The 16075-nt window shown below is 44.0% G+C and overlaps 1 pseudogene; it reads right to left on the bottom strand.

The window, feature by feature from the left end:
* Window positions 1–884: 884 nt before the first annotated feature.
* Window positions 885–16075, bottom strand: part of LOC148161838 (acrosin-like) — a 36635-nt pseudogene continuing 21444 nt past the window's right edge.

Genomic DNA, 16075 nt, shown 5'->3' with positions numbered 1-16075 from the left:
TGTGTTTGAACCCAGACAGACTGACGAATCCTGAAAATACTCATGCCTGCTTCATCAGTCCCTGTTGCAGCCCCAGCAGGAAAAGACAGCGTCCTTGGTCTTCCTCACCCAAAGTTCCTCCCTCATGCTCCTGTACCCTCTGCCATCTGTCTTTGCAACCAGAACATAGGACCATCTTGCACTTGAAACATGTGCACACAGTGAACAGATGAACAGGTATGAGACTGTTGCTTGTTGCAGCAACTGCCCAGCCAGGAGCCCGGGGGTTTCTTTCTGGAGCCTGCCATCTTTAATCCTCAAGTGGCTAATCCAGCATTTAGGCTTGATCTGGGCCCTGACCAGAGTAGGCAGTTGACCTGAGGCCATCGAGATCTCTTTCTCAGGAATTCACAGATGGACATAAGCAATTCTGGTTGAGGGCAGACTCCTGCCTGGGGTTGGCCATGTGGACTGAGCATCAGATGGCCACGGTACAAAACTTCAGACTGGGGTCATTCTTCCAATGGACTCAGACCCACACCCCTCCTTCTGAGTCAGCTCACCTCACAGAAGTGCTGTAGGGCCCACCTGCACTGATTTAATAAGCAGAGACTCTGAGTGTGAGATCCAGACCATACCTGGCTTGTCACCCCAGATCGCCTTGTTCCAACTTCAAAAATCAAGATTTAGGAAACCACAATTGCCACTGACATACGAGCAATTCCACCTTGTTGGAGGGTGACAGAGGGAGGACAGATATGCTGGGGGAGGGTTTGGATTGAGTCGGGGAGGGCAGGTAGGAAGAAGTCCAGAAAGAATTATATACCTATATTTATATGTATTTATTTCATCTTTGTTTTCTTGGGAGTAAAGGGCTCACTGGGTCTGTTGGGAGTGGGGTTGGATCAGGAGGCGGCGGTCTGTTCTGGGAGATCTGTGGTCTCCATTTCCTAATACCCCTTTGCATTAGAAAAGGTCTTCCCCTTCAAGATCTCTGTGAGTTGCTGTAGTCGCTTGGCAAAAGAAAGTACTTGGGGAGCTTTAGTGATAGGTGGGGGAGGGGGTGGGGTTGGGGCCAGGGGTTTGGGTCGAGGTCGAGATGCAGGGGGGCTGGGAGGAGGTCGAGGAGGGCATTGGAAGTACCAAGGAGGGCGAGCAGAAGGGCGGGCAGAGGGTTGTCTAGCCGGGATTGCTTGAGAAGTTGGATGGGGAGGGGTGGGTGATTGAGCCATGTGCAAGGCATTAGACCCGATCTTGGAAGCAGTCCAGTTCAGATAGGGCCAGGTGGCCATGTAGACTCCGGGGCGCTTAGTTCGGGCACAGCCTACCCCCCAGCTTGTGACTCCCACGACTACATAGGTGTTGGCCACGTTGTCTCTGCACATGAGAGGCCCGCCGCTGTCCCCCTGCCCAGAAGGACACAGAAGTCACTCTCTGGGCCACTTTTCCCCTGCTCAGGAGGGCCATAGGCTCTGGAAGGACAGTTTGTTCAGTCACATGTCTTCTTGCTGCCATGAACACAAGTGGTGGTGGTAAACTTTGAGTTGGTATCAACAGCTTCAGGTGGATGTGAGAAGGGGATGGATTGTCACGGGTCTCCTTGCAGTGAGGAGGGAAGATAAGTGACCCATGTGTCCACGTATGAGGCTGTATGCATGCATGGGCATGTGTGTACAAGTGGATTGAAAGGTTTTGTATTCTGGTGAGGAGAGGTAAGCATTCTCTTCAAGGGTTGTGTTCGGGTGATATGATCTCTGTGTCACGGTGGGATAAAGCTCTCTGTGTGGTGACTGGTTCTTTGTAGGGGCCCCAGGTATCACCTCCCATCCTCACTGCTACAAGATGGGACCAGGGTGGGCACCTGGGTGGCTCAGTTGGTTAAGCGACTGCCTTCGCCTCAGGTCATGATCCTGGAGTCCCGGGATCGAGTCCCGCATTGGGCTCCCTGCTCAGCGGGGAGTCTGCTCCCTCTGACCCTCTCCCCTCTCATGCTCTCTATCTCATTCTCTCTCTCAAATAAATAAAATCTTTAAGAAAAAAAAAAGATGGGGCCAGGGAAAGGGTCACTGAAGCAAGGCCCTGGAGGGAGAGGAGTTCAGGGATTCACAAAAGAGGTGTTGGCAGGGAAAGGGGCGCCCAAGGGAAGTTACCTGGCAGGTGTCGATCTTGCCTTCAGGGTACCCTGCACACACACATTGAACGAATGCACCCGTTGTACCACTGGGTTACATAATTTGAGGTCGATGAGGTTCACACGGGCCTCCTGCAGTGTAGGTGCGATCCTGTAGGCTACAGCCAGGCGGCTCGGTGGTCATCGATCACAGAAGACACGTTTCGGGAAAGCCCTGCCTCCTCCCTCCACGGAACCCCCATCATCCTGAAATGCTCTACTTCAACCTAAAATCCATGAAAGTCAATGCCCCTGGCCTCTCCTCAGACACATGTGAAGGATGTGGGGTGTTGGAGGCATATGCAGGTGAAGAGGAGGGGCAGTGCATGGAGGATGAACAGATGTGGCTACAGGAATGTGTGTTGATGCCAGATGATTATTCACAGCTACAGCCAGTATGTGTCACCTCATTTACACCCCACAGTGACCCCCTGTGTTAAGCGCTGTGACTCACCTTGCCTCCAATCAAGAGCCTGGAGCACCACTTGCCCAAACATGCTGGTAGGGATATGGTGTGTCTTGGATTTGGACCAAGGTTTTCCTCTCTACACTCAAATCCAGGACACACATTTCATTTCCCCACAGTACGGCTCTAAGTCCCCCTCATTGTCCCCCGTTAAACCCCTCAGCTCAGTTCTGGACAGGATCTGCTGGAGTTGGGCAGATGAGTCCCTCCCCACGTGCCTCCCATCTGTTTTGAAGTTATAAAGAAGGAGGAGTCTTAACTTCATTCTTGAAGGATCATTTCCTGGATGTAGAAATCCTGGTTGACAGCTTTTTAAATATGTCATCCCACTGCCTTCTGACGTTAGGGGTGTCTGATGAGAAAGTGGCTGTTTGTCTTATCAAAGATTTTATCTTTAAGTTTCACCAGTTTGCCTATAATCTGTCTCAGTGTTGACCTCTGGGTTTATCCTGCTTGGAGTTTATTAAGCTTGCTAGGTGTGTGTACTCATGCCTTGCATCAAGTTTGGGAAGTGTTTTGGGTTTTTTTTTATTTTTTTGTTTTTAAAGATTTATTTGAGAGAGCCTATGCAGACGTGTGTGTGTGTGTGCACCGGGAGAGGCACAGCAGACTCCGTGCTGAGCACAGAGTCTGATGTGGGGCTGGATCTCATAACACTGAGATCATGACCTGAGCTGAAATCAAGAGTTGGATTCCCAATCGACTGAGCCATCCAGATACCGCAGGTTTGGGAAGTTTTTAGGCATTATTTTTTCAAATCTCTCTCTTCTCTTTACGATGCATATATCGGTATGCTTTATGTTGTCCCACACGTTCCTTAGGCCCTGTTCATTTTCTTTTTTTCTTTTTTAAGTTTTTCTTTTTTTTTTAAGATTTTATTTATTTGGTTGACAGAGACACAGCCAAGGAGGGAACACAAGCAGGGGGATTGGGAGAGGGAGAAACAGGCTTCCCACGGAGGAGGGAGCCCGATGCGGGGCTCAATCCCAGGACCCTGGGATCATGACCTGAGCCGAAGGCAGATGCTTAATGACTGAACGACCCAGGTGCCCCGGCCCTGTTCATTTTCATTCTCTTTTTTTTTCCCCTCTCCAACTGGGTAATTTCAATTGCCTTATCTCAAGTTTGTTGATCCTGTCTTCCGCCTGCTTAAGTATGTTGTTGGAAACCTCTAGTGAGGTTTTTTTTTTTTTAACTTGCTTTTCAGCTCCAGAAGTTTTGTGGGTTCCTTTTCATAATTTCCGTCTTTTTATTAATCTCATTTTGTTCATATATCATTTCCTGATTTCCTTTAATTATTTGTCCATAAATTCCTTTAGCTCTTTGAACACATTTAAGATAATTCCAATGTCTGTATTTCTTCTGGGATTGTTTCTGTCCAATTCTTTGTTTCATGAGAATGGGCCATATCTTCTCATTTCTTTGTTTGCTTTGGCTTTTTTTTTTTTAATGAGAATTAGGCATTCTGAGTATCTTAATGTGGTAACTTTAGAAATCAGGTTCTCCCACTCCTCAGGGATTGCTGGTTTGTGCTTGTTTGGGGCTACAGTCATCTGTCTGTAACTTTTCCGAACTGTTTTTGCAAAGTGTATAACCCTTGTTGTGTGTGGTCGCTGATGTTTCTGTTCTGTTATATGTGGTCAGACCACAGTGAACTGACAGAGATTTCCTTAAGTTTCTGGCTCCAAAAATGGAAGGAAAAGCAAAGGTGTTCCTAGCTCTTGAAATCACTGACAGATGCCAGCAAGGCAACCCTAAAGCCTGAGAGAGCTGAGACCTAAATGTGCAAAATATGCAACCCAGACTTTTTGAGGGCAGTCTTTCTACCGCCACCCCTGGCCCTAGCCTGGTTCTGGAGCCCAGGTCACGAGGTCAGCACAGCAGGCCCGAGGGATGGGTGGTGGCAGCTGCTTGCCTGTGTCACTCTTCCACCTGGGACCAGCTCTCCGCTTTCACTTAGTGCTCTTCTGCTTGCTGTGTGTCCAGTCAGGTTCCAGAGTGTGGAAACAGTTGATTCTGATCAATTTTTTCTGGTTTACTGGCTATATCAGTTGGGGGTTGACCTCCAGAACTTCCTACTCCACCATTTGGTTAACGGCCTCAAGGTTCATTTTTTTCCCAAGCATATTCAGTTTCTTGGACACCATTAATTGATGAAACAGTTCTCGACCCCATTGAATCATAGTGATGCCTTTGTTCTAAATGCCATGACCACACGTTGGCTGCATATATTTTAAGGGCTTATTTAGTGTCTGTCTTCATCTGCTACAATGTAAGCTCCGTGAAGATAGGGATCTTCATCTATTTAGTTCAGTGTTATGTCATGGCACCTAGCATAGTGTCTGGCACGTGGTAAGCGCTCAGTAAATTTAACTAGTTTATACTAAAATGACTTGTCTATTCTTCTGAAGAACATTTATGATGTTATTTTTATGATATTAAAAACAATGCCACAGTGAATATTTTTGTGCTTACCATGTTGGGTACACACCTAGGCCTGCGGGGAAATTGCCTAGTTTTAGGGTTAGCTCAAACTTTAAGATACCCGTATTGCTCACCAAAATAGTTATGTTACGTGTGCACTCCTGCCAGGATGGTATAAGAGTTTCTGTTGCTCCATAAAATCCCCAACGTTTGATGTCATGTGACTTTCTGAATTTTGCCAGTCTATATAGGGCTGTGAGTGCTACTTCATTCTGTTTTAATTTGTAATAAAATGATTAAATTGTTACATTAAAACATTGAGCATCTTTTTTTTTTAGATTTTTATTTATTCATGAGAGAAAGAGAGAGAGAGAGAGAGGCAGAAGTAGGCTCCCAAGGAGCAGGGAACCCAATGCGGGACTTGATCCCAGGACCCCAGGACCATGACCTGAGCCAAAGGCAGATGGCTCAACCATCTGAGCCACCCAGGCGCCCCATTGAGCATCTTTTTATATATTTGTTATCCATTCATCTGTTCATATTCTAAGTACACAGGTTGTTTGTGTGTTCTCTTCTCAGAGCCATTTATATTTTCTGTATATTAATTCTTGTCAGTTGTCCGCATTGCATATATCTTCTCCCTGTCTGTGTGGTTTTTGTTTGCTTTTTTTTTCTTAACTTTTCATTTTGAAATAATAGAGATTCACAGGATGTTGCAAATAGAGTACAGAGGGCTTGTGCACCCCTCACGAGCTGCCCCAGTGATAATATCTTAGGTAACTGTAGAACATCAAAATCAGGACATTGGCATTGGCTTAGTGCATGTATAATTCTGTCATTTTATCACATGTGCAGTTTTCTGTAACCATCGTTGGAATCAAGATACAAAACTTTGGTCATGCTACCTGCTTCTAGTCACACCCACCCCACCTCACTTCCCACCACCACTGACCCCTGTAACCACCAATCTGTTCGGCATCTCTATAATCATGTCATCTTGGCAACATTGTATAAATGGAATTATACAAAACTCCACAGAGTAATACCCTTAAGACCCATCCAGGTTGTTGCGCTATCAATACTTTGTTCCTTTTTGTTGCTGAGTAGTAGTCCATGGTGTAGACGGCCACAGTATGGTTTTCTAGACTGTTCCAGTCACCTGTTAAGTGACAGTTCGGTTGATTCTGGGTCTTGGCTATTACAAAGAAACTGCTGCGAACAGGTGTGTAGATTTTTGTATGGACATGAGTTTTCATTTCATGGCTTAGTCATACAGTGAGTTTATGTTTCATTTGTTAAGAAACTCAGATTTTTTTCCAGAATGTCTGTTTTCCCACCAGCAATGTATGAAAGGCATGGTTTTCCTACACCCCTGCCAACGTTTAGTGTTGTTGCTATTTTTTATCCTAGCCGTTGTGACAGGCGTGTAATCATAGCTCATTGTGGTCTCAGTTTCTATTTCCCTGGTGCTTGGTGGCGTGGAACACCTTCTCCTAGGCTTATTTGCCACGTGTACATTCCTCTTTGGTTAAATGTCTCTTCGTGTCTGCACATTTTCTAAATGAGCTTTTTTTTTAACTGTAGAGTATTGGTAATTGTTTACTTTCCCAGGAACTGGTCTTTGTTCGATGTGCTATTTGCAGACATGTTCTTCCCATCTAGAGTTGTCTTCCCACTGTTATAACAGGGTTTCTCATAAAGCAGAAGGTTTTACTTTCCTTGAAGTCCAGTTTGCCACTTGTTTCTTTTACGGATCATGCTTTTGGTGTTAACAAAATCATGGACTCTGGTCTTCGCCAAGCCCTGGCTCCAAAGCTTCTTTTTCCTGTTTTCTTCTAAAAGTTTTACATTTTTACATTTTATACTTAAGTCTGTGATTAGTTTTGAACTAACTTTTGTTTAAGTTGTGAGGGTGTAGAGTAAAGGGTTATTTTCTTCCTTAAAGATATTCCATTGGCACCATTTGTTGAAAAGGCTGTCATTCCTCCATTGAATTGCTTTTGCACCTTTGTTAAAAATCAGTTGGCCCTACTTCTGTGAGGCTGTTTCTGGATTCTAAATTCATAAGGTGTGTGAACCGTAATGTCGTCTATATCTTCTCTTTCAAATCTGTGCATGAGTAAAGAACTCGAGTCATGGATTTCCAACCTGGACACAAGGATGGTAAGACTTCCTGCTTTAACATGAGATGCTGTTCCCTGGGAGATAACAGCAGGAATTCGGACCACTACCCCTTCTTTTCCAAGAGCTTTGGGACTAGCCGTTGAGGTGCCCCCCTTGGGCGTTGTTTCTGCTGGCATCTTCCAAAGCTTGGAGCTAAAGGGCCACCAAGAAGGGGACTCCAGCTCCGTCAGTAACCTAAAAGACCAAACAAAACACAGAAACACAGTCAACTGAGTTTTAATGTTTTCCTGAAAACTGTTAACCATTTTGTAGTGTTCTTTTCCACAAGCACTCCGTGAAGTGGAAGAGCAGGAATTACTATCCGTGTGTTTTAGAAAAGAAAACTGAGGCTAAGAGCAGGGTCTCGTAGGCCTACTGACACAAAGCCCATCAGTAGTAAACACAAAACATGAACACATGTCTCCTGACTAGAACGATGCCCTTTTCACATTGGACCCTGGGTAATTCTGACTCAAAATAAATCCTGACCTCAATCTGGAACTTTCTGCCGTAATCTCTCCTTTCCAACGTGGTAACAAGCATGTGTGGCTACTGGGCATCCAGAGTGTGGCTGAAATAACGAGGGACTGAATTTTCAACTTAACTACATGTGACTAGTGGCTACCACAGTGGATGGCACCACTGTAACGTACCCATGAATACAAAGAGATCTACCTTGTAGCAAAAAAAAAAAAAAAAAAAAAAAAAAAAAAGCAGGAAAAGAAAAGCAAAGGAACAAAGATCAAATGCTATCAACAGAAAATAAATATCAAGGGCACCTGTGTGGCTCAGTTGGTTAAGCAACTGCCTTTGGCTCAGGTCATGATCCTGGAGTCCCGGGATTGAGTGCCATATCAGGCTTCCTGCTCAGCAGGGAGTCTGCTTCTCCCTCTGATCCTCTTCCCTCTCGTGCTTTCTATCTCTCATTCTCTCTCTCTAATAAATAAATAAAATCTTTAAAAAAAGAAAAATATCAAGATGGTGGAGTTAGACTCAACCATATTAGTAATTATACTAAATGTAAATAGACTAAATCCTCTAATTTAAAGGCAGACTGTCAGCCTGGATTAAAGAAAAAACCACCAAGACACAGCTATGTCTTGTTTATAAGAGACACTGAAATATAAGGACACAAACATCAAAAGCAAAGGGACTGGAAAAAAGACATATTGTGCCGAAAATAAACTCTAAGACAGGGAGTGTTACCAGGGATAAAGACAGACAATACATAATAATAAGAGAGTCAATTTGACAAAAAGACTTAATACTAAACATGTATATCTAACACAATTTCAAAATTCATTAAGCAAAATTTAACAAAACTAAAAGGAGAAATAGACACAGTTGTAGATTTCAACAAATTTCTCTCCATAATTAACACAGCAAGAAGACAAAAATGATGAGTAAGAATATAAACACTATTTAATCCACTCAACCTGACTGATATTTATGGAAACATCATCCAACCGCTGAATGCACACTCTTTTAAAGTATATTCAGGACTTTAAGAAAAGAGTATAACACGTCTCAATAAATTTCAAGTATACCATCTGTCCCCAAAGAAATGAAATCTGAAATTAATGACAAAAGACTAATAGAAAGTTCTCAAATATTTGGAGATTAAGTACAATTCTAAATAAAGGGAATTGGACAATATCGGAAGTGAATGAAACAAGACAATATGCAGGAAATGGCAGGATGCAAATAGAGCAGTCACGAGGAAAATTTATAGTTCTCAATGTGTGTACTTGAAAACTTCTCAGAAAGGTTTATAATCAGTGATTTAAGCTTCTGTTGTGAAAAGTTATAAATTAAAACCAGAGTAGAAGAACGGAAAAGCAGAAATCAATGAAACTGAAAACAGAAGAAAAGAAAATATTAACAAAGCCAAACGTTGGTTCTTTGAAGTCATTTTTAAATATTAAACCCTTACAAGACATGAACGAGAATAAAACAAAGAAGGGTGCCTGGGTGGTTCAGTCGGTTAAGCGTCTGCCTTTGGCTCAGGTCATGATCCCACGGATCCCCCGCATCAGGCTCCCTGCTCTGTGGGGAGGCTGCTTCTCCCTCTCCCTCTCCTGCTCCCCCTGCTTGTGCCCTCTCGCTCTCTGTCAAATAAATAAATAAAATCTTAAAAAAAAAAGAATAAAGCAAAGAAAATGCACATTATCAATATCAGGAATAAAAAGGGAGGCATCACCATAGATCCCCTGGAAAGCCTTTTAGGGGATATCATACCCAACTTTACACTAATAAATGGGACAACTTATATGAAATAGACAAAATACTCAAAACACCCAACCTTCCAAAACTGAAGCAAGAAGTAGTTTAAGAATATGAACACCCATAACAAAGTGGCAGCAAGAGAAATTTAGAAAAAAAATCCCATTTACGGATGTACCAAAAATAATAAAATACTTTAGGGATCAATTTAACCAAGGAAATGAAAGACTTGTACTCTGAAAACTATCAGACCTTGATTAAAACAAACAAACAAACAAACTAAAGATGACACAAGCAAATGGAAATACATACTATGCTCATGGACTGGAATAATTAATACTGTGAAAGTGTCCATAATTCCCAAAGCAGTCAACAGATCTGTACCTCTGAAACAAATAATGCAATATATGTTAAGGAAAAAAAAAAGAAGAAGATAGCAGGAGGGGAAGAATAAAGGGGAGTAAATCGGAGGGGGAGATGAACCATGAGATATGATGGACTCTCAAAAACAAACTGAGGGTTCTAGAGGGGAGGGGATATCCTGTTGATGGGTATTAAAGAGGGCACGTTCTGCGTGGAGCAGTGGGTGTTATGCACAAACAATGAATCATGGAACACTACATCCAACTAATGATGTATGGTGATTAACATAACAAAAAATTTAAATTAAAAATAATGATGTGTGGTGACTAACATAAGAATAAAAAAATTTAAAGAAGAAGAACAAAGTTGGAGGACTCACACTTCCTGATTTCAAAACCCACTACAAAACTACAGTAATTAAAACCGTGTGATTCTAGCATAAAGACAGACATACAGACCAACAAAAGGATTGAAGATCTGGAAATAAACCTCTACAACTACAGCCAATTGGCTTTCAACCTGGGTTCCAAGACTATTCAATAAGGAAAAAATGATTTTTTTCAACAAATGGTGCTGGTAAAAGTGGATATCCCCATACAAAGAAGAAAGTTGGCTCCCTATCTCATATCATACACAAAAATTAACTACAGTGGATCAATGATATGAATATAAGTACTAAAATAAAACTCTTAGAAGAAAACATAAAGGTAAACCTTCACGATCTTGCAGATGGAACAATTTCTTAGATATGATACCAAAAGCATGAACAACAAAAAATATATAAATTTAAGTTCATTAAAAATAAAAATTTTGTGCATCAAAGGACACTATCAAGAAAGCGAAAGGAACAAAATATTTGCAAATCATATATCTGAGGAGTCTAATATCCAGAATATATAAAGAACTCTTAGGACACAACAACAAAAATATAAACAGCCCAATTTAAAGATGGGCAAAGAACTTGAATAGACTTTTTTTTCCAACAAATATGCAAAAAGATACCCAGCATCAGTAGTCATTAGGGAAATGCACACCAAAACTACAATGAAATATCACTTCATACTCATTAGAATGACTACAATAATTTAAAAAAAGAAAATAACAACTCTTGGTAAGGGTGTGGAAAAATTGGAACCCTCGTACATTACCGGTGGGAATGTAAAATGGTTCAGCTACTGTGGAAAACAGTTTGGTGGCTGATTAAACAGTTAAACATAGAATTACCATATGAACCTGAAATTCTACTCTTAGGTATATACTCAAAGAAATGAAAATATTGCACACACAAAAACGTGTAAACACATGCTCATAGCAGCACTATTTGCAAAAGCCAAAAGATGGAAACAGTACAAATGTCCATCAACAGAAAAATGGATACACAAATAGTGGTATATCCATGCAATGGAATAATATTTGGCCTTAAAAAGGAAGAAATTTTTGACACATACTACAACATGGATAAAATCTTGAGGACTTTACGGTAAGTTAAATAAACCAATCCCAAAAAGACAAATACTGTGTGATTCTAACTATATGGGGCCCTTGGTGTAGTCACACCCATGAAGACAGGACGTAAAGTTGGCAGTCAGGGGCTAGGGGGAGAGTCGGAGTCACTGTGTAATAGCGACAGAGTTTCAGAGTCACAGGATGGAAGGGGCTGTAAGGATGAATGGTTTGAACGAATAAAATGTATGTTGTATGTATTTCAGCACAATAAAACAGTCACACACCGTGTGGTTCCACTTACGTGGAATATTCAGAGCACACAAATCCATAAAGACAGCAGACTGGTGGTTCCAGGGGCTGGGAGAGGGTGGAATTGGGAGAAGCTGTTACATGGGTGTGGGATTTTACTGTGGGGCACAGAGAGGTTCTGGAACTACGCAGAGCTGGTGGTTGCACAACACTGGGAATTATACTAAATGCCACTGAATTGTTTGCTCTGAAACGGTTTATTGTATGTGAATTTCACCTCAAAATATTATTTTAAAACAATTAGTTCCAAGGGCTCCTGGGTGCCTCAGTTGGCTGAGCGTCCAACTCTTGGTTTCGGCTTAGGTCACGTTCTTGGGGTTGTGGGATAGAGCCAAGCCCCGTGTGGAGCTCCGTGCCCCAGGGAGGGTCTGCTGGAGATTCTCTCCCTCTGTCCCTCCCTCTGCTTGAGCTCTTACATTCTCTCTCTCTCTCAAAAGAATAACTCTTAAAAAAAATTCCAGAGCTTTTGAGAAACTCTGCTAGTATCTGTTTCCCTTGTTCGTTGCCGTAGCCCCACCCCACCAGTGCTTACTTAAACATTGTGCTTTGGGGAGAGGTTGTATTCTGCCCACATCGCTGGCCACCAAGACCCTCTGGGCCGGGGTCTCAGGAGATCGCAGTCTCTGGACGCACAAATACCAGTTTGAGAACTAAATGCTCACTCTATTACCCAGCGTGTTGCCCTAGGGGACTGAACCCCAATGACGTTTTCTGTAGTTTTTCTGAGGAACCCATAATGAAAGCTAGGGTACCCTTGAACTCAAGTTGAGTTCATGGCTTATTGACTTGGCACTTCCACAAAACATTTTTTCAAAAAAAATACACAATTATACTGTTAAAATAGTACAGAATTATAATTGTAATTTTTCTTCCTGGTGATATCTTTTGAGTGCCAAAGTACCCTGAAGATAACTTCATTGGATATTTTTCCTTAAATGATTGAAAAAAAATTAAAACTCGATCCTTTCTATCTCTTACTTGTAGGAAAATCCCTCTCTCTCTGTCATAGAATCACAGAAGAATAGCTAACATTTATTGAGCACTTACTATATACCAGATGCTGTTTTTTTTTTTAAAGACTTCATTTACTTGAGAGAGAGAGTGCAAAAATGCATGAGCGCGGGTGGGGGGAGTGGCAGAGGCAGAGGGAGAAGCAGACTCCCTGCTGAGCAGGGAGCCCGATGTGGGACTCGATCCCAGAATCCTGGGATTATGACCTGGGCCAAAGGCAGACACTTAACCAATGGAGCCACCCATGTGTCCCTACCAGACACTGTTTAAGCACATTATAATGCTTTGATCACCCCCATTCTAAAGATGGTAAGCTTGACGGGCTTGTCTGCCCACTCACTCAGTGGGGAAACCAGGGTTAGAACTCTGGGTGCACAGCATGCATCCCCAACCACACGGTGCCTCCCTACCCTGCGTCTCATCCTAGTAAGGGACAGAGCCGAAGAGACTCTTCACTCTGCAGGCGAACGCACCTTATGGCCTGCAGCCGTGCATGGCCTGGGTCAAAGCTGTCTACCAAACCACGATTCCTCTACTTGACAGTACAGGGACGGGTCACCCTTCTTCTGACTGACCTTCCCATTCATTTAGAATTCAGGCATTTCTTCTCTTCTGCTCTGCGCACCATTGTCCCCACCCCAAAACACATACACAGAGCACATTCATTACTTCACACAGGGTCTTATCAAGTCTTTTTCTAGAGCTCTCTTGGACCTGCTTGGACTATTTCACACTGAGACAAACAAGGTTTCCCAGACTCAGCTGTAGTCCAGCTGCTGCATTGTGAGGATGTTGTTTTTATTCTTGAAAGTCACAGGCAGTGCTCTTAGCTTGGGTCAGGTGGGAAGCCATTGACAGGCATCCCACAAGGCAGATACTGCATCTGTGTGGCCCACAGAAGGCTGGGCTGGGAAGGGGAATAAAAATGTCCTTTATGAGAGGGAAGAGTGACCACCATGTGACAAATATTTGTTGAGCGCCTACTTTATGCCCTGCATTATGATGCATGGGAAAACAGGGAAATAACGCAAAGCCAGCGCTGCCTGTGGAGACAGGCAGTCAAAAAATCAGGCACAAGATGATGTTAGCTCAGACTCTCCCATGGAGGGCCTCCTAGATACCTTTTATTTCTTTTTGTTGTCTACTTGTGGGAGAGACATAGGGCAGTCAAGTCCCCAGAAAACCAGACTTGCCAGGACCAAACCCCCTCCGACCAAGCTTGGCACAAGGCAATCAAGTCATCTGCACAGAAGGGTGACCAGGAGCCTTAGGACCATGGGCCCTCCATCTCAGCTTTGTACAAGGCAAAGGAATCATCAAGACCCTGGGCCAAGTGCATGCCCACCAATGCAACAAAGAACAGTGCAATTGAATCCTCAGAAAATCAGGCCTCCTGGGAGTCTCAAGAATATGAAACCTCCAACCGAGCTCTGCACTGCCCAAATGAGGACCAGTGACACCAGGCTGAGGGAGAGTCCTCTGAAGAGGAGCCCTCCAACATATCCAAGCACTGGCCACAAGAATCGCTTGGACACCAGGCTGAACACAAGCACCCTGAGATCATGAGGACACCATCCCTGCCAAGCACAGGGTATTCAGGTCCCCAGAACACCAGGAGCACTTAGGCTAGGAGCTCTCCAACACAGTCTGGCACGGGCAAATGAATCACCTGGACTCTAGACTGCAAAGGAGCCCTCAGAAGAAAAGCTCTCCAACCCAGAAAAGCATAAGGCAATCAGGTTCTCAAACACAGGATTTTGCGGAGCCCTCTGACCAAAACCCCTCCAACCAGACCTGGAGGTGGACAAATATATTATCTGGACAGTGGACCCAGCAGGAGCCTTAAGTCCAAAAGCCCCCCTACCCAACTCAGCACCAGAGAAAGGAGCTACCTGGAACTTAGGACAAAGAAGAGGAATCTTCTACTGCTGTTGAGAAAACGGCAACGAATTCCCCAGAACACCAGGCCCAATAGATGCCCTGAGACTATGACACCACCAAGCTAGTTGTACACTGGGCAAAGGAGTGCCCTGGACACTGGGCTGAGTGGGAGTCCTCTCTCTGGCAGCTCTTCAGCCCAAGAAAGCAGAGGGCAATTGAGTCCTCACAACACTGGGCCAAACAGGAACCTTCAGACACTCCAACTCAGGTTGGCAGTGGGCAAAGGACTCACTTGAACAACAGGATGACTGGATTCCCTCCAAGTGGGGCCCTTCAACTGAGGAGACAGCTGGCAACTGAGTCGCAAGAACACCAGGCCAACTGGGAGATCTGGGTCGCCAAGCCTTCTGATTCAGCTTGACACTGTGCCGAGTCTCTCGGACATCAGCCTGAGCAGGAGACCTCTGACCCAAAACCCTCCACCCCATAGAGCACAGGACAATTGGGTCCCCAGGACAGAGGTTGGCTGGGAGCCCTGTGGTCATGACTCCTCCATCTCAGCTCTGCACTGCGCCAAGAAGTCCCTAGAACACTAAACTGACTGGAAGCCCTTTAACTAAGGCGACCCCAGGACAAGTGAGTCACCAGTTCCCTGGGATAGACTTCAGCTTAAGGTCATTGTGGCTTGTCACCTGGGTAGCCCTCATCTTTTTGGGAATATCCCTCAAGAGGAAAGGATACCAAGCCAAAAAGTGGAGTCAAACCAAAAGTTTGGAGAGTTTGAAATAGAACTCATAGCAGGAGATGAGGTGGGGGGTTGAAACAGAACTCATATCAGGAGACGAGATGGGGACTGGAGGGAATTCTAGAAGAGACCCCAGGCCCTGAATACAGAGGACACATTGGCAAAGGTCCTCCAGATGAAGGAGAGGTGCTCCATCCTGGAAGGAGTGGTGGAGACCATAGAAAAACAAATCAAGTCGTGGGGTGAGAAGCAGGCTCAGGTCTATGAGGTAGAGACATTGTTTGGGTACATCAAGGACTTGCTGGAAGCTTTTGCCTCCCAGGCAACGGCATCCAAGTGGTGATGTCCCTGCACACTCCCATCCAAGATGCCATAAATGCGGAGCTTGGAAAAGTTTGGTCATCTCCAGGAGTGAGAGTTTTAATATTTTTCAGAGGCCTAAATAACTTAAAAACATTATTTCAGGGCGCCTGGGTGGCTCAGTTGGTTAAGCGACTGCCTTCGGCTCAGGTCATGATCCTGGAGTCCCGGGATCGAGTCCCACATCGGGCTCCCTGCTCAGCAGGGAGTCTGCTTCTCCCTCTGACCCTCTTCCCTCTCGTGCTCTCTATCTCTCAGTCTCTCTCAAATAAATAAATAAAATCTTTAAAAAATAATAAAAATAAAAACATTATTTCAGAATAAGTACAGGAAACAGCCCGTGTGACTGTGATGTATAGCCTGGATTATTCTCACTACTGTGCCTTTTAAGTCATCACATTCTCCAGTTGGTGAGCAGTGGCCTCCACAGCTCTGAGAAAGTGTAAGTGAATTATGCACAGCTGACCCTGAACACATCCTTCCTATCCCCATCAACACTTTTAGACATCCTGGTTTCTGGAAATCAAGGTGGAGC

This window comes from Eumetopias jubatus, unplaced genomic scaffold (genome assembly GCF_037043125.1).
Source record: "Eumetopias jubatus isolate StellerSeaLion01/CBP00866 unplaced genomic scaffold, mEumJub1_p1.0 scaffold_52, whole genome shotgun sequence".
In the NCBI taxonomy this organism is placed as follows: Eukaryota; Metazoa; Chordata; class Mammalia; order Carnivora; family Otariidae; genus Eumetopias; species Eumetopias jubatus.
This window is presented reverse-complemented; position numbering and strand designations above follow the sequence as displayed.